A 23,717-nucleotide genomic window follows, 5' to 3' on the forward strand; every position below is an offset into this window, starting at 1 on the left:
TCAATTGCCTACATATGAAAACCAAGGAAGGCAGAGTTCAATTAAAAATAAAAGACATTTTTCAGCTAGGTGTTAAGTCCACATTACCTCCATTGAAACCTGCTTCCTACAGAGGATAACCTTAGACCAACAGAAAACACAGTTTGTGTTTAGTCACAGAACCCACGACCTCCCAAAACATTCCCTGTCCTGGACTTTGTTTGTTTCTCCATATTCGCTCTTTTGCACACAGCGTGTCACACACTGAAGTCACGAGCTGCCTTGATTCGCAGAGGGGAGCAAAGAGACAAAGGGAATGAAATGTTCCCTTTTAAATAGCCAAATCTGCACTAACCCCAACATATCTGGGTTACAGGAACGTCTTCAAGCAGACTCCGCATCATCTAGACACACTTGTTTTTCATTCCCTGCTTGGAAAATTACAGGTGACTCTATTGTAGGTGAAGGTGGGATGAGAGTGATCACCTCTAACACTAGGCACCTTGGGTGCAACTGCCCAGGCTTCCCTTTCTAGTCAAGGGAGAGAAATCACTTGTCTCAGCCAAGAGGCTTTGACACACCCTGCCTGTCCAACAGCTCATGCTCCAGAAGTTCTGCCATTGGTCCTGCTGCACATTTCTCGGTCCCGCATGAGGTCTTCAGCTACCTCAGGGTATCCTGGAGGCAGTGGCCACCCCTGTGTGGGCAACTGCATCAACCCTTCAATGGAGATGATAGGTACATATTGAAACATATGCAGAAAAGAGCTGAGGATAATAAATGTGTAAGAAGTCTTCATTTTCAGAGTTTTGAGGGTTTCCTATAAATCCTCAGGATTGTTTTCTCTATTGGCCATTGACACAGAACAGATAGCTGATCACCCTTTCTCTCCTTCTACATAAATCGAGATTTATATAGTCATTTCTGAAATGCATTACCTATGAACACATTGAATGGCAAAACTGTTCTCAGGACAAGTTTCTGTTAAAACATTTGACATCTGCATTTCATAACTAAACAGAGCTGAGAGCAATGGAGGTTGGAGAGGTTGGATAGAGCCCACTATTATTTCTTTGCTACCAAGCAATGTCCAGAATTGGTAGCACTTCCCTCCTATCCTCCCTGTTTTTGAGGTGGCCAAATCTTTATGGGCTACACAATGGCATAACATCATGGCCCTGCAAGTGCCAGACCCCAACCAACACACCACAGAGGCCCAGAGCACAGCCGATGAAAGGAAATGCCATTGCTATTTGACAAACTTCGGATAAACTTCTCCAATGAAATGGCTGCCTTGGTAGATGACTAAGGCATTCGACACTGCCTCCCATAAAATCCTGACAAAGCAGCTGCTGAAGGAGAGGCTGGATGAGCAGAGAGTGAGGGGGATTGAAAACTGGCTGAATGGCCGGGCCCACAGGAGGGTGACCAGTGGCACGAGGTCTCGCTGGAGGCCAGTCACCAGTGGTGCACTGCAGGGGTCAATACTGGGTCCGGTCCTGTCCCTTCAAACCTCTATTGTAGTTTTGTGGTCCTGTGGCATCCTTCAGGGAAATCAGCGCTACCAGGCACCTCTCTGAAGTGTCAGTGCACTGATGTGCGCAGCGTGCTGAACAAAGAGGAGGAATTAGACGTCTGTGTGTGGTTACAGTGAGCGACAGTCTCATGTGGAGAGCAGAGACGGTGTGAGATAGCACACAGCAGGAGTGCGGCCAGGGATGGGCAGGCTTGTAAGGCAAGGAGGGGGAGATGCCCTTTACGATAGAGAGAGCAATGGGAATGCATGGATCTCTGCCTTGGGACAGGTGATGGGCTTTCTGTGAGCTCACGGGTCAGGATCAGCAGGCAGACCAACACTGTCCCGAGTGAGCACCGTAACAGACAGAACTCAAGCCATGGACTGAATGAACTCAAAGGACACTTTGTGCCCATTTTGCAGGGGTGGTCCATAGAGTAAGGGAATGATATCTGTGTTTAAATGAGAGGTTGGGAAGGGGGTGATGGTTACTGAGGCTGTATTGGGTAGTGTGAGACCTGAGCATGCAGTAAGCAGAATGGAGTAAGAGGGGGATCTTGTCCTGGTTTTTGGCTGGGATGGAGCTAATTTTCTTCATAGCAGCTCATATGGGGCTGTGTGTTTTGGATTTGTGACCAAAACAGTGCTGATAACACAGGGATGAGTTAGTTACTGCTGAGCAGTGCTTGCACACCATCGAGGCCTTTTCTGCTTCTCACACCAACCCACCAGCGAGGTGGCTGGGGGTGCACAAGAATTTGGCAGGGGACACAGCTGGGACAGCTGACCCCAGCTAACCAAAGGGATATTCCAGTCCGTTAGATGTCACGCTTAGCAATAAAAACTGGAGAAAGAAAGAGGAAGGGGGGACATTAAGAGTTATGGTGTGTGGTGGGTTGACCCTGGTTGGATGCCAGGTGCCCACCAAAGCCGCTCTATCACTCCCCCTCCTCAGCTGGACGGGGGGGAGAAAATATAACAAAAGGCTCGTGGGTCAAGATAAGGACAGTTTAATAAAGTGATAGCAAAGGTTGCGCGCGCGAAAGCAAAGAAAAAAAACAAATGATGTTATTCTCTACTTCCCATCAGCAGGCGATGTCTAGCCACTTCTCGGGAAGCAGGGCTTCAGTACGCGTAGTGGTTGCTCCGGAAGACAAAATGCCCCCCCTCTTCCGTCTCCCTTTACTTAGCTTTTATATCTGAGCTGACGTCATATGGTATGGAATATCTGTTTGGTTGGTTTAGGTCAGCTGTCCTGGTTATGTCCCCTCCCAAGATCTTGCCCTGCCCCAGCCTGCCATTGGGGGGGGGGCAAAAATGTTGGAGAGACAGCCTTGATGCTGTGCCAGCATTGCTCAGCTGTAGCCAAAACACTGGTGTGCTATCAACACCTTTCTAGCTACTGATGCAGAGCACAGTGCTATGAGGGCTGCCATGGGGAGTATTAACTCCATCTCAGCCAGACCCAATACAATCTCCACCCCTTATTCCATACCATTTGCATCCTGCTCAGGTTCCACATAACTTAATACAGATATCTTCTAACCATACTATTGTATTTAATTCTCATTACTGAAATCCTTTCTCACCAACACTTACAACTGAGACTACATACTTAAACCACTTTTATACCCAACGTACGGATTTATACATTCTTATTAATTACTATCCCCTGTCCTTTAAGAGATAGATATTCCATGGGCTTCTTCCACTCTTCCTGATGTTCACATACAGGTTATGACTTGAGCCCCATCCATCAAGATGAGTGGTCAGGACAGGAGAAGCAGTATGTTCGATCGTTGGGCCCCAACACCAGCTTGGTTTGGGTCACTGATGCACTTGTCTGGTTCCTTGCGAAGTTCACTCTTCTGCAGTTCAGGTCATTCCTGCTACATTACTTCCTACAACATACAACTCACATCACAGATTATTTTTCCCCCAAGGTTAAATGTCCTTGAGGCACACACTGGGTCTCCCCATCCTTCCGCATTACCCACCAAGTACACCCAGGTCCCTGAGCAAAGACAATCCCACGAATGGGTTTGCCTTTTCCCATGGGAGGTGCAATCCACACTGCCTTCCCCAGCCACTTCCCCATGTGCACTACGGGGACCTTATCTCCTCCCACAGTATGTAGGGGTTTTGTTTGGGCAGGACCAGGACGGTTAGCAGATCCTCTGGTGTTAACTAGCCAAGTGGCTTCTGCTAAATTTGTATCCCAATGCTTCCATGTCCCATTGCCTAGCGCTCTCAGCATAGTCTTCAACAGTCCATTATATCTCTCAATTTTCCCAGATGCTTGCGGGTGATAGGGTATGTGGTACACCCACTCAATGCCATGTTTCTTTGCCCAGGAGCTTATGAGGTTATTTCGGAAATGAGTCCCATTGTCTGATTCAATTCTTTCTGGGGTACCGTGTCGCCATAAAATTTGCCTTTCGAGGCCTAAGATGGTGTTTCGGGCGGTGGCATGGTTTACAGGATATGTTTCTAGCCAACCAGTAGTTGCTTCCACCATGGTGAGTATGTAGCGCTTGCCTTGGCGTGTTCGCGGCAGTGGTCCAATGTAGTCAATTTGCCAGGCCTCGCCATATCGAAAACCCAGCCACCGCCCTCTGTTCCAGGGAGACTTTACTCTGGTAGCTCGTTTGATTGCAGCACATGTTTCACATTCATGAGTGACCTGCGTAATGGCCTCCATGGTCAGGTCCACCCCTCGATCACGAGCCCACCTATATGTTGCATCTCTCCCTAGATGTCCCGATGTCTCATGGGCCCATCGAGCTACAAATAGCTCACCTTTACGCTCCCAGTCCAGGTCCACCTGAGCTATTTCTATTTTGGCAGCCTTGTCTACCTGTTCATTATTTCGATGTTCTTCAGTGGCACGGCTTTTGGGCACGTGAGAATCTACATGACGTACCCTTAGAGTTATGTGTTCTACACGGGCAGCAATGTCCTGCCACAATGCTGCTGCCCAGATGGGTTTACCCCTGCGTTGCCAATTGGTCTTCTTCCACTGCTGTAGCCACCCCCACAGGGCATTAGCCACCATCCAGGAGTCAGTATAGAGGTAGAGTACCGGCCATTTTTCTCGTTCAGCAATGTTTAGGGCTAGTTGGATGGCTTTCACTTCTGCAAACTGACTTGACTCGCCTTCTCCTTCAGTGGCCTCAACGACTTGGCGTGTGGGACTCCACACAGCAGCTTTCCACTTCCGATGGTTCCCTACCACACGACAGGATCCATCAGTAAACAAAGCATAACACCTTTCGTCTTCTGGTAACTCATTATATGGTGGTGCCTCTTGGGCACGAGCCACCTCCTCAGGTGATGCTCCAAAATCTCTGCCTTCTGGCCAGTCCATGATCTCTTCCAGAATTCCTGGGCGGTTAGATTTCCCCAGTCGAGCCCGTTGCGTGATCAATGCTATCCACTTACTCCATGTAGCGCTGGTTGCATGATGTGTAGAGGGGATGTTTCCTTTGAACATCCAGTGTAGCACGGGCAATCGTGGTGCCAAGAGGAGATATGCTTCTGTACCAACAACTTCTGAAGCGGCTCGAACCCCCTCATATGCTGCTAGTATCTCTTTTTCAGTCGGGGTGTAGTGGGCTTCTGATCCTCGGTACCCCCGGCTCCAAAACCCTAATGGTCGACCTCGGGTTTCTCCTGGTGTTTTCTGCCACAGGCTCCAGGTGAGACCATGATCCCCAGCTGCAGTGTAGAGTATATTTTGCACATCTGGTCCTGTCCGGACAGGCCCAAGAGCTACTGCACGAGCTATTTCTTGTCTGATATGCTCAAAGGCTTGTTGTTGTTCAGGGCCCCATTCAAAATAGTTCTTTTTCCGCGTTACTCGATAGAGAGGGCTCACAAACTGACTGTAACCTGGAATATGCATTCTCCAGAACCCCACAAGGCCTAGGAAAGCTTGTGTTTCTTTCTTGTTAGCTGGTGGAGACATAGATGTTATCTTGTTAACCACATCCATAGGGACATGACGGCGTCCATCCTGCCATTTTATTCCCAAGAACTGAATCTCCTGTGCAGGTCCCTTGACCTTGCTTTTCTTTATGGCGAAACCAGCTTTCAGAAGAATCTGAATTATTCTTTTCCCCTTCTCAAACACTTCTTCTGCCTCATTGCCCCACACGATGATGTCATCTATGTATTGTAAATGTTCAGGGGCTTCGCCTTGTTCCAGTGCTGTTTGGATTAATCCATGACAAATGGTAGGACTGTGCTTCCACCCCTGGGGCAGTCGATTCCAGGTGTATTGGACGCCTCTCCATGTGAAAGCAAACTGTGGCCTGCACTCTGCTGCCAAAGGAATGGAGAAAAATGCATTGGCAATATCAATTGTAGCATACCACGTGGCTGCCTTTGATGCCAGTTCATATTGGAGCTCTAACATGTCTGGTACAGCAGCACTCAGTGGCGGTGTCACTTCATTCAGGCCGCGATAATCTACTGTTAACCTCCACCCTCCATCAGACTTTTGCACTGGCCATATAGGACTATTAAAAGGTGAATGAGTCTTGCTGATGACTCCTTGGCTCTCTAGGTGATGAATCAGCTCATGGATGGGAGCCAGGGAGTCTCGGTTTGTCCGATATTGCCGACGGTGCACCGTCCTGATAGCGATTGGCACCTGTTGTTCTTCAACTTGCAACAATCCCACAATGAAGGGATCTTCCGAGAGGCCAGGCAGAGTAGATAGCTGTTTGATCTTCTCTGCATTTACAGTGGCTACACCAAAAGCCCATCGGTACCCCTTTGGGTCCTTGAAGTACCCTCTCTTGAGGTAGTCAATGCCAAGGATACAAGGGGCCTCTGGGCCGGTCACAATGGGGTGCTTTTCCCACTTGTCCCCTGTCAAGCTCACTTCAGCCTCCAGTATAGTCAATTCTTGGCATCCCCCTGTCACTCCAGAGATCCAGATGGGTTCCGTGCCCCTGTATCCTGATGGCATCAGTGTACACTGTGCACCAGTGTCTACCAAAGCCTTATACTTCTGTGGGTCTGATGTGCCAGGCCATCGAATCCACACAGTCCAGTATATCCGGTCATCCCTTTCCTCCTCCTGGCCGAAGGCAGGGACCCTCTATTGCTGTTCCTCATCAGAATATTCACTGTCCGATCCTTGCGGTACCAGACCAGAAGTCCCCTCACCAGAATCAAGGGAGGTAGTTTCAGTTCTTCTATGCCTGGAGGATCGCTGAGTGCTTTCTTGGGCCTCTACAGCAACTACGCTGACAGCCTTCTTCTTGGGTGACCCCTTCTTAACAGCTGTCTTCCCTCTCAGTTCACGCACACGGGCTTCCAGCTTAAAGGTGGGTTCACCATCCCACTTCCTCATGTCCTCCCCTTGGTCACGCAGGAAGAACCAGAGTGTACCACGTGGCATACGCCTTAGGCTCCCTTTCCCTCTGACTGGGGCAGGAGAGGACTGATTTCTTGGAGCATCCCTAACAGCCAAGGCACTGTCCTGTAGGGATGAGGAAACACAGAGATTTTCCTCAAAGTTTTGGAGCCAAGACGACACTTTCTCCACAGTTGGTGTTTCCATATCTGGACAATACATTGCTGCCAAGCTGTTAGAATACGATGCTGGGGCACCTTGAATCACCTTTCGCCACATGGCCCGTGTGCACAGGACATCCTCTGCATCTTTGGAGACTTCCTCATCATCTAGATCACTGTAGATGACTTCCACCACCGCTAACTCTCTCAGGTACTGGATGCCTTCATCTGCGGTAGTCCACTTTTCTGAGGAATTCACAAGATCTTCCTTGAATGGATATCTTGCCCTCACACTTGAGAGAAGCCGGCTCCAGAGACTGCAAACTGCTGCCTCTTTTCCAATTCCTCTTTCAATTCCCCGGTTTCTAGCGAGGGATCCCAGCTGTTGGGCTTCCTTGCCTTCCAGTTGCTGACTATCAGCCCCATTATCCCAGCATCGGAGCAGCCAGGCAGCAATCCGCTCACCTGGCTGGCGGCTGTAATCTTTCCGCAAGTCCCGAAGTTCTGAGGACGTCAGGGACCGGGTAGTTTCCGCTTCCTGTTTAAGTTCCCTCACTCCTTCCTCCAATTTCCTTACCGAAGGACCAGCTTCTAGATCAAGCCTTTCCTCTTCTTCTTCTTCTTCTCTCACTAATCGATGGTATGGACCCGTTGATCTCCTTGTCCACTGCTTCCTTTTCACTACTGGGGCAATTACTGTAGTTGTTGTTGTTTGGGTCCCTATCTCGAGCATGGTGTCCTCAGATGCAGTCTGGGTCCCTGCCTCAACCATGGTCCTCTGACAGTGTTGAACTATGGCTCGGTAGGCATAGGCCAGGCCCCAGTACAGTGCGAGAAGCTGCTGGTTTTCATTGGGATAGGCAAGGCACCCTTCTATCAGGTGGCGCGTCAGTTTGCCAGGGTTACTTGCCTGTTCAGATGTAAAATCCCAGATTATGGGAGGTGATAACCGTCCTAGGAATCTGCCCAAATCCTTCCATATACCCTGCCACCCAGGCACTGGTCGCTTGAGGGCACATTTAAGTATTGCCTCACCTAAAACTTGCCTTCTCTTATACCAGGACGAGACCAGATTCCACAATACCCATAATATGCCACCAGTATTAATTATTAGTATTAAACAGCTTACATAAGGGTGAACAAGGACCTCGGGAGCCTGCATAATAAAACCATTCACATCAATGCCTGGTAGGGAGAGGGAGATGTGTTCCCTCATCTCCTCCACAAGATAGCTCCCACAACACAGGAAAGCCATCAGTGCCAGGACAAAGCACATAGACATTATTTGTATTAGCACGTTCCCGCGTTCCTTCATTCTCCCCACAAGATAGCTACCACAGCAAAACAAAGCCATCAGTGCCAGGACAAAGCACGCAGCCATTATTTGCATTAACATGTTCCCAAACTCAGCAAGCTAGAGATAAGCAAGCAGCTAACAAGCTCCGTGACCTGCACAGGAGCTTGCCACTTAATAACTAGCTATAGAACACTTAATGCAAAACTGCCGTTGTCGTGCCCCACGTTGGGCGCCAAAAAGGACTGTGGTGGGTTGACCCTGGTTGGATGCCAGGTGCCCACCAAAGCCGCTCTATCACTCCCCCTCCTCAGCTGGACGGGGGGGAGAAAATATAACAAAAGGCTCGTGGGTCAAGATAAGGACAGTTTAATAAAGTGATAGCAAAGGTTGCGCGCGCGAAAGCAAAGAAAAAAAACAAATGATGTTATTCTCTACTTCCCATCAGCAGGCGATGTCTAGCCACTTCTCGGGAAGCAGGGCTTCAGTACGCGTAGTGGTTGCTCCGGAAGACAAAATGCCCCCCCTCTTCCGTCTCCCTTTACTTAGCTTTTATATCTGAGCTGACGTCATATGGTATGGAATATCTGTTTGGTTGGTTTAGGTCAGCTGTCCTGGTTATGTCCCCTCCCAAGATCTTGCCCTGCCCCAGCCTGCCATTGGGGGGGGGGCAAAAATGTTGGAGAGACAGCCTTGATGCTGTGCCAGCATTGCTCAGCTGTAGCCAAAACACTGGTGTGCTATCAACACCTTTCTAGCTACTGATGCAGAGCACAGTGCTATGAGGGCTGCCATGGGGAGTATTAACTCCATCTCAGCCAGACCCAATACATGGTGTTTGCCTTCCTAAGTAACCGTTACGCCTGATGGAGCCCTGCTTTCCTCAAGATGGCTAAACATCTGCCTGCCAATGGGAAGGAGTGAATGAATTCCTTATTTTGCTTGGCGCTCATGCACAGCTTTGCTTTACCTATTAAACTGTCCTTATGTCAGCCCACGAGTTTTCTTCACTTTTACACCCTTCTGATTCTCTCCCCCATCCCACTGCCATCAAGTAAGCAAGTGGCTCTGTGGGGCTGAGCTGCCTACTATGATTAACCACAACACTCCAGCCTCTCTAGATCCTTCTGGATTGCAGTAGTGCCCTCCAGCAACTTGACTGGCTCTTCCATTCTGTAGTGGCATCTGCAAACCTGACAGGAGTGCTCTCCATCAGTTCCTCCAGGGCATTGGTATAGACATGAACCAGGACAGATCCCACGACAAACACTTACAGTTCTCCAGGTGTCACTGGTCTGCAGGCAGAGAAGCACTCGTTCACCTCAACCCTCCAAACCCCACCATCCAACCAGCCATCCAGACTGTAATGCCTTTAATTGGATACAATGCACAAGCATATAAAGGGGGTATGGTGTTGAAGCCTTGCTGAAATCCAGGGAAATGATAGACACTGCTCTCCTCTCATCTAGAAAAGCAGTCCTGTTCATCACAGAAAGATGCTAGGATGGCCAGGCATGACCTACCCTTGCTAATTCAAGTCACTCTCCCTTTCAGGTTCCCAGAAATGGGATTCAGAAGGGCAAGGGCTGTGACACACGCTCACCAAAGTGAGGTGAAACAGCCTTTAGTTCCCCAGCTCATCCTTTGGGACTTGTTGGAAGATGCATGCCTCTCTTGTTCTTTGCAAGTCGTCTGGGACCTCCTCCAGTCTCCATCACCATTCCAAGATGATGCAGAATGTCTTTACAATGGTGTTGGCTGGCGCTCTCAGCACCCTTGGATGCTGGCCATCTAAAGAGGTGAGTCTGGTCAAGTAGCCCCTGACTTGGTCCTCATCCACTGCTGGCTGTTCTCCTCCTGTCTGAGTCCTGCCTGAGGGCAACAGAGACGTGGGAGACCTTGCAGGGGAAGACAGCAGAAAAGAAGTCATAGTGTACGTCAGACCTACCTGCATTTACTCTTTCTAAATCCAGTAGTGGCCCACTTTACTTTTCTTTGGTTTTCAACTCTTAAGGAAGCAGTAGTGGCTCATCTTGTTGCCCTTGACATCCCTTGCTAGCTTGAACTTTGGGGGAGTTTTCAGTCTCCTAATACAATCCCTGTATTCCCACCAGAGCCCTGAGCAGGCCAAGGTCTGCTTCTCTGGGATCCCAAACCTGAGCTCTGCTACTCTCTGGCTTCAGTTCCCTTCAGAACCATGACGCAACAACTTCACGGTCACTGCAGCCAAGGCTGACACGTTAATGTCCCTGACCAGCCCTGACTCAGCCTCCTGGCCCACCTGGCTGCTGTGATAAGAAGTCGACCCTGAGACTCTCCAGGACCCAATGGGGCTGATTGCACCCAGTCACTTTGCCCATCCAGTGAGGGCAAGGTTTGCTGATCTGGAGACTTCCTCAGGTTACCTACAGAAGACTTTGTCCACGTCCTCACCCTGACTGAGTGGTTCTAACTCCTACCTTCATGTCACCATCAGTGGTGCGTCATCTGTTCCTAACCCAGTAATGATTGCACAACCTGTTGTCTACCCCACCATATGTGTTCGAGTTGCCCCATCCTTTACAGAGGCCATGCCCCAGCCTCATTCTCCCACCTTTCCCAACCATCCCCCAGTGTCTCCTAAAGGACCTGTCTCTATCCATCACAGCACCCAAAATTGTGCAACCTGACCCACCATGTCACCACAGCGGTTCCCTCAGAAGCTCTGTGATGGAATCAGGGGCTCCAGATCCTCCTGCCTGTGTCTCAGGCTGTGAGGGCATGCATGCACATTTGGTTTGCAGCCACTCACCAAAGACTTCTCACATGCGGAAAACTGGAACTAAGCACCCTGGAGCCCCACGTATGCGAAGGCCTTTCTTCAGAGCAAAAAACTTGCTGGGAAGGATGACAGGTGTCAGGGTAATGATGAAATGAGATGCTCAGAAAGACAACAAGCCCTGCAGTTCCCAACACCTGAGAAAAACAGGCCAGGGCCATGCCAGGCTTGCAAGAGAGGAGTTTGCTGCCTGAGGTGACTCTGCAGGACCTTGTGCCAATCTCCAGGAACACAAGGTACCCCTGAGAAAGTCCCTGGGTGAGGTAAGCCTGCAATCCAGCCAGGCAGTGGACATGAGTGGCATGTGTTTTCTTCATAGCATCATTAGGTGTGTGGAGGACAAGGGAGAAAGAATTGTCAGGGGTTGAGAGCAGAAGGACATGAATGGAGACCTGTCTCCCTACCCACGCGGGTGGGGTAGACTAGGCCTCCCTAACATCGGGGGCAGGGTAGACCAGGCTTCCCTAACCGCGCGGGCAGAGTAGACCTGGCCTCCGTACCGGCAAGGACAAGGTAGACCTGGCCTCCCTAACCATGCGGGTGGGGTAGACATGGCCTCCCAACTGGCGCCGGCAGGGTAGACCTCCCTCCCTAACAATGAAAAGGTGATTCTTAGACCTCACTCTTTCAGATGGGAGAAATGTCAGTGCTGAAAGAAGCATCTCTCTGTAGCTGAGGGAAGGATCATCAGTGATTGCTTCAGCCTGTTTCCCAGCAGGTTCCCCTGGAGCCCCAGGGACACCTGGAGGGAGCCCAGAGGGGGCAGAGAAAGGGCTGCCTTGGGCTGGTCCTCTGCTGCTGAGCTGGGCTGGGCTCCTGGGCTGGAGGGAGCTCATGGCAAACAGGCAGCACTGCAGAGAGACAGCTCTGCCCAGGAGCAGCTCCTCTGCAAAGCGCAGCAGGGCTGAGGGCACTGCCTGCAGTCACCGAGGGGAGAGGAGGGAAGTGGGAGGGAGGTTGAAGGCAGTCTGGGGTGGGAGGAGAGAGGAGAGCTGTCCTGGAGAAAAATCTTGACAGCCCTTAACAGGGTAAGTCTCTGGCTGCAGGGCAATGCAGCTGTGGTTCCTGGAATGACCTCCTAAAGCCGGCACATCCCAGAGCCTATGGGATCTTTCAGGAGGACTCTCACAGTTTCTGCAGTGCAGAGAAAAAGGCCGTGCTTTGGAGCACAGCTTCCCTGCTGCACCTTCAGAGGGACAGGGCATGTCAGCTGCCTTCACCTGGGGATGGCTGCAGAGTGTGAAGGTGGGTGTGCAGCCAGGGGTGCCCAGGGCTGTCCTTCTGAGCAGGGTCCCTGCACCGTGGGGGGCTGTGTGCTGGGGCAGGGACTCTGCCACCGGTCAGGGTAAGTACTCAGCCTGCAAGGGAACAGTAACAGCAGATATGGGAGAAGCTGTGGGTGGAAGAAACAACTTGCAGCAGGGCAGGGTCCGTCTGCTGACAAGAGGGTGCTGTGTGGATCAGGGCTGCTCACGGCTCCAGATCACTCTCAGGATATTTCCATGGACACTTTTCAAGGGGAATGTTGAAGCATGGACTACTATATCTTAAGGATCTTCCCTGAGTCTTTGTTTTCAGTTTCCTACTCCGGGGAAATTTTTGGGAGAAATGGAAAAGGAGCTGTCATGCTTTCAGCAAGTCCCTGAGACTCCTGAGCTGTAGCTTGGGGTGATCAGTAAGTCTGAGAGGAGCCTCCTGAAGTAGAGCACAGGGACTGAGAACAACTGCCTGGCTGTGCTGGTGTCTGGGAGGTGGCATGCACAGCTGGGTAAGGGTAACACTTTCCTGAGACTGCAGCTGCCTCTCCTCTTGCCTCTCTGAGCCAGTCGATCTCTGCTCTTTTCCTTGGTTCTCCACTTGTCTGTGTTACTGTTATCTTTTCCTGCTGTCTGTTTGTCTGGGGATGGGAGTTTCAGCTGCAGAGTTACACACACAGTGATCTTGTTGGACCTGCCATATAGCTGTGTCCATGGAAAAAAGTGTCCCAGCTTTCCTATAATCTGAGGGTTTATGCTCAATGCTGTCTGTGGGGCTGGGAAAATGAGCTGATTCTCCCTTACAGAGATGCCATCATATCAGGTCACTTGGCTATCACCTCCGAGTGTCCTTCCAAGCTGTTAGCTGCCCTGAAGGATGCAAACCTGTCTCATAGCAGCTTTCTGTGATCCAAAAGCCCCATGGAGAAGCACAGAGATGCTAGGACTGAGGAAATGCTCTTAGGTTGGTGAAATGAGCTTGGTTTGTCTTGGCTAGAAGCAGGGTGATGAGACTTTGAGAAAGGGTGAGATATTTGGTGGTCTGCAGTGGATGTCTCTGCTCTCAGCAGTGCCTGGTGGCTTTTCAGGGTAAAACATGAAAGCGTGATCACCCTCCATCTCAGAAAGGTGCAAGCACAGTGCAAGTGGGAACTAGACAGAAGGACAGAGCAGCTCCCCCTCTCTCTGCACTAAGCCACAGGCAATCCTCTTGACTTGCCTGGCTCATACTGTTCTGCCGGAGGGCAGCAGAAATGCTGAAATTTCCAGAGATCTAGGAAAACTCCCCAGGGGCGATGTGGGCAGCTGTAAAAAACCCTAGAACTCTTAAACTATTTTTACCCTCCTGGTTCCTTAGCACTGGCAGCGCAGATGCTGACAAACCCTTCTGCGTTAGGAGCGGCTTCAGGTGACAATTCAAACACCAGACTGGCCCCTGCCTGCACCGATCCCATGAACCCACTGCTGCAGAGCAGGGCTGACTTTTCAAGAGCCCATGGGCAAAGGCCCTGCTTTTCATTGCATTCTGAGCCAGCACCAAGCAGGGCGCCAGCCACAGACCTGAAGGAAGGTCTCCTAGAAAAGGAAAAGGGTCTGTGTGTGTGAGAGTGGGAGGGTCTATGGGAAATGGCTTTGATATTGCTCAGAGAACAATGCCCTGACTCTTCACTGTCTTTTTTCTACTTTGACAGCACCCCATTCCCAGAGGAAGAAAATGTCCAACGGCAGCTCCATCACCCAGTTCCTCCTCCTGGCATTTGCCAACACACGGGAGCTGCAGCTCTTGCACTTCTGGCTCTTCCTGGGCATCTACCTGGCTGCCCTCCTGCTAACGGCCTCATCATCACTGCCATAGCCTGTGACCACCACCTCCACAGACCCATGTACTTCTTCCTCCTCAACCTAGCCCTCCTCGATTTGGGCTCCATCTCCACCACTGTCCCTAAAGCCATAGCTAACTCGTTGTGGGACAATAGGGCCATCTCCTACCCAGGATGTGCTGCCCAGGTGTTTCTGTTTACCTTTTTGATCTCAGCAGAGTATTTTCTTCTCACTGTCATGGCCTATGACCGCTACGTTGCCATCTGTAAACCCCTGCACTATGGGACCCTCCTGGGCAGCAGAGCTTGTGTCCACATGGCAGCAGCTGCCTGGGGCAGTGGGTTCCTCTATGCTGTGCTGCACACTGCCAATACATTTTCACTACCCCTCTGCCAAGGCAATGCTGTGGACCAGTTCTTCTGTGAAATCCCCCAGATCCTCAAGCTCTCCTGCTCAGATGCCTACCTCAGGGAAGTTAGGGTACTTGTGGTTAGTGTCTGTTTAGACTTTGGCTGTTTTGTTTTCATTGTGCTGTCCTATGGGCAGATCTTCAGGGCCGTGCTGAGGATCCCCTCTGAGCAGGGATGGCACAAAGTCTTTTCCATGTGCCTCCCTCACCTGGCTGTGGTCTCCTTGTTTATAAGCACTGGCAGTTTTGCCTACCTGAAGCCCCCCTCCATCTCCTCCCCATCCCTGGACCTGCCGGTGACAGTTCTGTACTCGGTGGTGCCTCCAGCCGTGAACCCCCTCATCTACAGCATGAGAAACCATGAGATCAAGGATGCCCTGAGAAAACTAATGACTGGATGCCTTTTAGAAGGAATAAACTACCTCTTGTCTTCTGCATAGTACTTATATCTCGTTACAGACCCAACCTGTCTTTTGCTGGTCTTTTTGTGGTGATTTTGGGTGTGGTTTTATTCCTTCTTTTTCACTTTGTTTTATTTATCTGAATGCTTTCCACAAAGAAGTGTCTTTATTCCTCTGGTTTCTAATTCACAGTCTGTCCAGGCTTTTCTGTGCCCTGGAGGCTGTGCAAATGAGCTGTGCCCTCTGTGTGTTTAAACAAAATAAAGGGCCCTGCAGTGACTTGGTTTTCCAAGTTTCTTCCACCAAGACCTTCTCTGCAGCTGCAGGCAGCAGTGCCTCTGTGCAGAGGGGAAGAAGAAAAGAGTCCTGGCACAGCAGCAGTGCCAGGGAGCACCAGCGCTTGGTCTTTCCCGAGCTGCTCTCTTCCCACTTCCATGCTTTCCTTCTGAAACCTTGGGTTGGTGGAAGGACCGAGTGCTCTTCAAGCTTGGTTAGAGTCCTGCTGTGTGGCAGGCCTGTGACCGCAGGGAAGGACAGGCAATGGGCACTTGTGTGACAGAGCTGGCCTCCATAGCAGCATTTCCATCATACAAGGGGATCTCCTCATGGCTTGTGCCACAGATGCCCCCCACCCCTGGGCATCAGCACTCTCCACCCCCGAGGAGCTGCTGTGCCCTTCAGAGGGTCTGGGGCTGTGGGGTGAGTGCCCAGAGCTCTGCCGCACCCTGTGGTGGGCACTGCTGTGGGGCCATGCCAGACTGGGCTGCACTGGGGAGAGTTTAGAGGGGTGGAGAGAGGCCAAGGGAAGTGGGGAGAGTTTAGGGGGAGCTGTGGTGGGCTGGAAAGTGCCCAGGAGAGAAAAACATCCGTGTAGAGCTTGTAGTGTGTGGCCATGCAGGGCAAGGACTGACACCAGGGGTTTGTGGTGCAGGGACGGGGCTTGTGGAAAACAGTGAAGACATGCAGGTGCAGAGGAGAGGAGGAGGACAGTTTGTGCCCCTGGTGCCACGGACAGACACGGAAGGTGGCTCAGGGTCTTCGTCACCCCCAGCGTCTCTCATTGGCCATTTCCAGCACTTGCTGGTCACCTTAGGTTTATGGGTAAGTCTTGCTGTAAGGCCATCTCCATCTTCCTGCTGGGCCAAGGGCTGGTTTGAGGGAACGGACAGCCCTGCCCAGCCTTGCTCCTTCCCCAGACCCTGGCAGACCCTGGAGCAGAGCTGTCTGCAAAGCCCCACGTGGGACAAGGCTGCAGCAGGGCAGGGGTCGGGTGCTGGGGAAGCTGCAAAAGTAGGAAGGTCATAGGGGAACTGTGATCTGAAGGCTGCCATTGGGACCACAATGAGGGGAACGTTCTCCACCCCTGCCTGTCCCCTTTCCTGTGCTGTGCCTGCACAGTGGGGCTGTGGGACCGTGTATGGGCGGTGGGGCTGGGCCAGGAAAAGGACAGGGGCCATGAAGCAGCTGCCAGTGTTGCCAAAAAACTCGGAATAAAGAACTTATCAACACCAATTTAGTGTAGATAAGCACACACTTCTTTATTAACGACCCGGTGCACGGGTGAGTCCTCTCACGAACCACGCACGCCTGAACACCAAAATCATACACCTTATATTGAACTTATTCATACATATTCATTAGATTTCTGGGAAATGTTATGCATATTCATTAGATTTCTGGGAAGTTATTAGCATATGTAAATGTCCTTTATGCAGGCACATTGAAGATCTCTGGTGGTCTTCTAGAGTCCTCTGGTGGTCTTTCATAGTCTTCCTCACTTGTCCGCTTCTTGACCTTCTTTAGGTGATTCTGCGCAGTTTGGCCCTTGGCAGGTAACTAACTGTTTCTTGGCAGATAACTACAAGTTGCTTCATTTGACTCTTCTCAGTTCCCATTAATTTGAAATTCTGACATCTTATGCATTCTTCTAGGTTATAATATACTCCTACAAATAAACACTATATCCAAATTATCTTAAATCTTAAGCTTGTTATTTAAGTTCTGAATGTTCCTGCTAGATGATTTTAACCAATTCCTCCGGCCCTGTTACAGGGCTATACAGAGGATTTCACAGCAGCTGTTGGTTCAATGTGTAAAATACAATAGATATATAATTTTTGCTAAAATATTTCTTCTAATTCTATATTCCTATTAAAATTGAACAGGATTAATTCTAACTAATAACAAATCAATAACAAATCAGTAACATTTCCCCCCTTTGAAAGTGTTGAAAATTATTTCAATACTTTCACATTATCTACATAACATTTTGGACTACTTCTGTAACAAAGTGTGGACCTCTGTCAGAAGAAATTCCTATAGGAACTTCAAACCTTGGAATTATTTCTTGTAGTAACCATTTTAGTACTTCCTTTGCTTGTGTGGAACGACATGGAAAAGCTTCTGGCCATCCTGTAAAAGTATCAACCCCCACCAGGATGTATTGATACCCATTTTGCCTAGGTAGTTCTGAAAAATCTACTTGCCAATAATCTCCAGGCTCTGTACTAGATTTTATTAGACCCATTTGAACCTTTTTCCTGATCACTGGATTATTTTTCAAACATACTTCACATTTTGCAGTTATTATTTTAGCCATTCCTAACATTTTGAGCGATACCACCTGTTTTTGCAAAGAAGTTACTAAGGCTTCTGCTCCCCAGTGGCATTCCTGATGCTTTGTTTGAATTATTTCTCTCATCAAAAAGGGTGGAACTACTACTTGCCCTTTAGGTGTTACCCACCATCCGGCTCGGTTTTTCTTAGCATTTAATAATTGACCTAACTTATTATCCTCTTCTGAATATTTTGGTTTTTCCCTAGGAAGGGTTACTGTTTTGGAAGGAATTAATGCCATTTGGAATGCTTGTTCTTTTGCTACCTTTCTTGCCGTTCGGTCGGCTAAATTATTTCCAACAATTTCCTTTGTGTTTCCAATTTGGTGTGCTTTACAGTGCATGATTGCTACCTGATCTGGTTTTTGAACTGCTTGTAATAATTGTAAAATTTCATCTTGGTGTTTAATATTTGATCCCTGAGAGGACAATAATCCTCTCTCTTTCCACAATGCTCCATGGACATGTACCACTCCAAAAGCATATTTTGAGTCTGTCCAGATGTTTACTTTCTTCTTTTCACTTAGTTCTAAAGCTTGAATCAAAGCGATAAGTTCCGCCTTCTGAGCTGAAGTGGTACTTGCCAATGCTCCTGCTTCTATAACTGTGGTATCTGTTGTTACCGCATATCCAGCGTATCGGACTCCTTGCTCCACAAAGCTGCTACCATCTGTATACAATTCCCAGTCCGGTCGCTCCAATGGTACATCCTTCAAATCTTCACAACTGGAATACTGAATAAACGTACTCAACAGCAGCCAAGCAATCATGTTCCAATTGTCCTTCTTCCTGTATGGAGCTTAAAAACACCGCTGGATTTACCAGGTTAGTTGTTTTTAAAATTACATCATCTTGTTGAGTTAATATTACCTGGTACTTCATCATTCTGCTCGGAGATAGCCAGTGTCCCCCCTTTTGTTCTAAAACAGTTTTCACCATGTGTGGGACATAGACTGTTATTGTTTTTCCCAAAGTCAATTTCCAAGCTTCTTGTATGATCATTACTGTTGCAGCCACTGCTCGAAGGCAATTTGGCCACCCTTTACTCACTGTGTCCAGTTGTTTGGAGAAGTATCCGACTGGTCGTTTCCAGCTTCCCATCTTCTGGGTTAACACACCAAGTGCCAGGCGTTGTCTTTCATGAACAAACAGCTGAAAATCTTTAGTTAAATCAGGAAGGCCTAAAGCAGGTGCAGACATTAAAGCGCGTTTTAACTCTGTAAAGGCCCTTTGCTGTTTTGGACCCCACACAAAAGAAGAGTTCTTTTGGGCCTCATACAACGGTTTAGCTATTAATCCGTAGTTCATGATTCAAAGACGACCCCACCCTGCCATTCCCAAGAACGCTCTAAGTTCATGGATATTTTTTGGCTCAGGTATACCACAAATGGTTTCTTTGCGATCTTTTCCCAATTGTCGCTGCCCTTTTGAAATCTCAAAGCCCAGATATATCACAGTCTGACATGCTATTTGGGCTTTCTTCCTGGATACCTTGTACCCATTTAGTCCTAGGAAATTCAAGAGGTCAATGGTTACCTGTATGCAGGTAAATCTTTCTTCTGTAGCAATCAGTATGTCATCCACATATTGTAGAAGTAAATGTTCAGGCCTCCGTTTGTCCTGTTTCCAGATTTCAAGCTCTTTTGCCAGCTGGTTTCCAAAAATTGTCGGGCTATTTTTAAATCCTTGGGGTAGTCTTGTCCATGTCAACTGCATCTTTCGCCCAGTTTGTGGATTTTCCCATTCTAAAGCAAACAACTTTCTGCTTTCCTTCTCCAAGGGTATGCAAAAGAAAGCATCTTTCAAATCAAGCACTGTAAACCACTGATGAGTCTCCTTTAACGCTGTTAACAACGTATAAGGATTTGCTACCACAGGATATATGTCCTTGGCTATTTGATTCACTGCTCTCAAATCTTGCACTAACCTGTATTCACCCGAGGGTTTTCTGGCTGGTAAAATAGGAGTATTATATTCAGATTCACATTCCTCCAAAATTTTGTACTCTAAAAATTTGTCAATCGATTTCTTCAGCTCCTGCCTAACTTCTGGTTTGATTGGGTATTGTTTAATTTTTACTGTTCCTACATTTTCTTTTAAATCTATTTTTACAGGCGCTGCTAATTTTGATTTACCAGGAATATCTGTTTCCCATACTGTAGGGATCACTGCAAAATCCACTCCGGTGGAATTTCCTGCTCCTCCACTTTTTCTTGTATCATCAAGATTTCTCCTGTTCTTGACTCAGGTATTTTCAAAAAAAGTTCTCCTTCCTCAAAAACAATTTGTGCATTTAATTTAGAAAACAAATCTCTTCCTAACAAGGGTATCGGACATTCTGGTACATACAAAAATTCATGTGTAATTATTTTGTTTCCAAATTTCAAATCCAGAGGTTGCAGGAATGGTCGGTTTTCCTCTTTCCCTGTTGCTCCTATTATATTTGCTGGTTTTGTTCCAATTTTTCCTTTACAAGTATTTAATACCAAAAATGTTGCTCCTGTATCCACTAAAAACTTAACTTCTTTTTCTCCCAGCTTAATTATAACCAGAGGCTCAGCTGGCTTCCCCTCCGGTCCCCTTCATTCATCCAAAACCATCATTCTGGCTACCTCCTTCTGAATATTTCCTCCTGAACACTGCTCATTTTTAGGACAGTCTCTTTTCCAATGTCCTTCCTCCCTACACAAAGCACACTGATTCACTCCTAAGGGGGTGTTAAAATTCCGATTGCTAAAATTCATTGATCCTCCCCATCCACAAACACCTCATCCTCTTCCTCCACCTCGTCCTCTGCCTGCTGTTCCTGCTACTATGGCCAACAATCTATTTTCTCTGATTTTCCTCTCTTCTTTTTCCCTGTTATTATATACTTTCCATGCTGCCTCCAACATTTTATTCAGACTCCTTGAATCCTCTCCCTCCAGCTTCTGAAGTTTCTTTCTTATGTCCGGTGCCAATTGTCCCATAAAAATCAAAGCCAACTGTATCTGAGCCACCTCTGTATCTACTCTTAAATCAGTATATTTTCTGGCAACCTCCTTCAGTCTTTCCAGAAACGCTGAGGGAGATTCATTCTTATCTTGTCTCACCTCATATAGTTTAGACCAATTCAAAGATTTAGGCATAGCATGTTTAACTCCATATAAAATCCATTTCTGATACCGAGTCAACCTTTCTCTATGTTCTCTGCTGTTTGGATCCCACTGCGGATCCCCAGACGGAAAGTTCTGCTCTAATGTTCCACCTGTTGTCCCACTCAGTACAGCCACTTCTGCCTGTGCTTTGCCAGTCTTTAGTACCGTCTGCTTTTCTGTATCATCTAACAAATTATCCAAAATCACCTGTAAATCATTCCAGTCTGGATTCTGTGTTCTAATTGTAGTATCTACCACTCTGCCTACTCTCTCAGGATCTTCTCTATATACTCCAGCTGCCTGCTTCCAAGCCATCAAAACCATAACGGAAAAGGGCACTTTTGCATACACCGGCCCATTGTTACCGACTCCCTGCCGCAGGGGAGCTATTGTTGCTATTGTTTGTACCTGCTGTCGAGTCCTTCGAGAAATGGGGGTATGAATTACAACTTCAGACGGTCCTTCCCCCACATCCTCTATTCCACTACTTTCTGGTTCTTCCATCTGTTCTCTATGCTCTCGACCCCAATTTAGTCCTCTCCTGGGAGGGGATATATCCAACTCTGGCCCTTCGTCCTCTTTGGGGACAGTTATTTTCTTTAAGCACTCTTTTCCAACATCACATGCCAAACCACATTTCTTTTCTTTCTTATCAGAAGTCATAGCCATTACCAAATTGTCCCTACTAGTCAGCTTACATTCATTCTGCCAATCCCGTCTCTGTCTTAAATAAAAAATAAATCCACATATGGTATTTCACTCCACTTCCCTTCTCTTCTACAAAACAACATTAACTGCAGAATGGTGTTATAATTCAGTGTCCCATTCACGGGCCACTTTTCCTGATCCTCTAATATATACAGAGGCCACCAATGATTACAGTACTCAATCATCTGACTTTTCCGCAAATCATCGTGCAATTCACCCCAATGTGCTAACAAACATCCCAAAGGAGATGTTTTCAGTATCTTTCCATCAGTAGATATATTTCCCATACTCTTACTCTTAAATAGTTTGGCCAATGCCATTATATTTATACCCACTACCAAATATCTATTAAATATATATCGAGTATCAAAAATCAATAATCAATTATCAAATGTCAGATGCCAAACCAAATATCAAATACCAAATACATATATTAAATGCCAGATATCAAGTGAATACAAACAACAGTTGTTGCCAGGTAATGGAGTCCACCTGCTTGTCTAGGGCACGGACAGAACCGACTTCCCTAGGCAAGAGTCATAACCAATATCCCCTGGCAAGATTATTAACCCACAAAATGTATTCACCCTTTTAAAACTTCCAACCTCAGTTGGAGGCACTACGTCTCACGCTTACAAAACTCACACTCACATATAACACACTATACCACACTCTTAATTCTGATTTGTGATACACACAAAATATCTCACAAAGATACACATACACTCTCAAAATTCCTTGGAATCGGGACTCAAACCCAAAGTTTCCAAAATGCTTTTGAAGCTGGGACTCTAACCCAGAATCCTCAAAAGTTGTGGGACTCTAACCCACTTCTGCTTTTGAAGCTGGGACTCTAACCCAGAATCCTCAAAAGTTGTGGGACTCTAACCCACTCCCAAATTGTCCAACCCAGCAATAGCTTTCGCTTATGTCTTACAGGCAGACGCCTAGGCTTTCACTTCAGGATCCTTTAGTCCAACCCTGTGCAGCTTTCGCCGCATCTGACAGGCAAGACGATACTGGTGGGACTCTAACCCACTGGGGGGACTCTAACCCCACTTAGTGGGACTCTAACCCACTACCGGTGGGACTCTAACCCACTGGGGGGGACTCTAACCCCACTTAGTGGAACTCTAACCCACTATCCTTAATATTTAAAAAAAGAAGTGTCTTACCAAAATCCAGGGGACATCTCAAAGAGCCTTATGGATCGGGGGTCGATGGGTATCCCCGAGAAATCCTCGGTGCCAGCAGGAACCGATCAGGTCCCCGACTCCTCCGGTCTCTCTCAGCGAGGTCCCACCTGGGTCGCCAGAAACTCTTGCCGAAAAACTCGGAATAAAGAACTTATCAACACCAATTTAGTGTAGATAAGCAGACACTTCTTTATTGACGGCCGGGTGCGCAGGTGAGTCCTCTCACGAACCACGCACACCTGAACACCAAAACAATACACCTTATATCAAAACTTATTCATGCATATTCATTAGATTTCCAAGAAAGATTATGCATATTCATTAGGTTTCCGGGAAATCATTAGCATATGTAAATGTCCTTTACGCAGGCGCAGTGAAGGTCTCTGGTGGTCTTCAGGAGTCCTCTGGTGGTCTTTCATAGTCTTCCTCACTCGTCCGCTTCTTGACCTCTCAGGTGTTTCCAAGCAGCAAACTGGTGTCCATAACGGTTTCCTCAGTTTCTAAAACAAACACTACAAGGCTACCAATCTTTGACAAAGCTTCTGTGGTTAAATGATTTTAGACAGTACTTGAATTTTTATGGTTACACATTATACATTTTCTAAGTTCCTAAGTTCCTATGGCTACATTTCAAACTTAACACTCCCATACCTATGCTTCATAATTTCTACTTTTTAATCAAACCAAACTCCTTTGTAATTAGATTTTAATTTCTTTTATCAAAATATTTACAACAATCCCTCCATGCACCACCGTGAACTTACTGGAGGAGACAGGAAAAGGAAAAAACTCCTTGCCTCCAGCCCCCTACACCTGAAAGGAGCTCCAGCAAAGCTCGGTCAGTACAGCAGACAGTAACCGTGCCTCATGACTGAGCCGGTGGCCATTCCTGAAAAATTTCCTTCAAACTGGAAGCTTCCTGGAAGCTCCAGCTTTTTGGACAAGGTAGTTTTCTTCTCAGTTTCATGTCTGACTGTCTCCTCTTATGAAATATATTTACATTCTTCAAAATTTGTACAAGGAGGAGAGGAAATCCCAACA

The 23,717-nt window shown here is 47.9% G+C and overlaps 1 protein-coding gene and 1 pseudogene across 1 annotated transcript in view; one reads left to right on the forward strand and one right to left on the reverse strand.

The window, feature by feature from the left end:
* Positions 1–23,717, reverse strand: part of LOC138683121 (olfactory receptor 14J1-like) — a 35,435-nt gene that overhangs the window by 6,359 nt on the left and 5,359 nt on the right. The gene's annotated exons all lie outside the window — the stretch shown is intronic.
* LOC138683097 (olfactory receptor 14A16-like) lies at positions 14,104–15,059 on the forward strand (annotated as a pseudogene).

Source organism: Haliaeetus albicilla, chromosome 31, assembly GCF_947461875.1.
Source record: "Haliaeetus albicilla chromosome 31, bHalAlb1.1, whole genome shotgun sequence".
In the NCBI taxonomy this organism is placed as follows: domain Eukaryota; kingdom Metazoa; phylum Chordata; class Aves; order Accipitriformes; family Accipitridae; genus Haliaeetus; species Haliaeetus albicilla.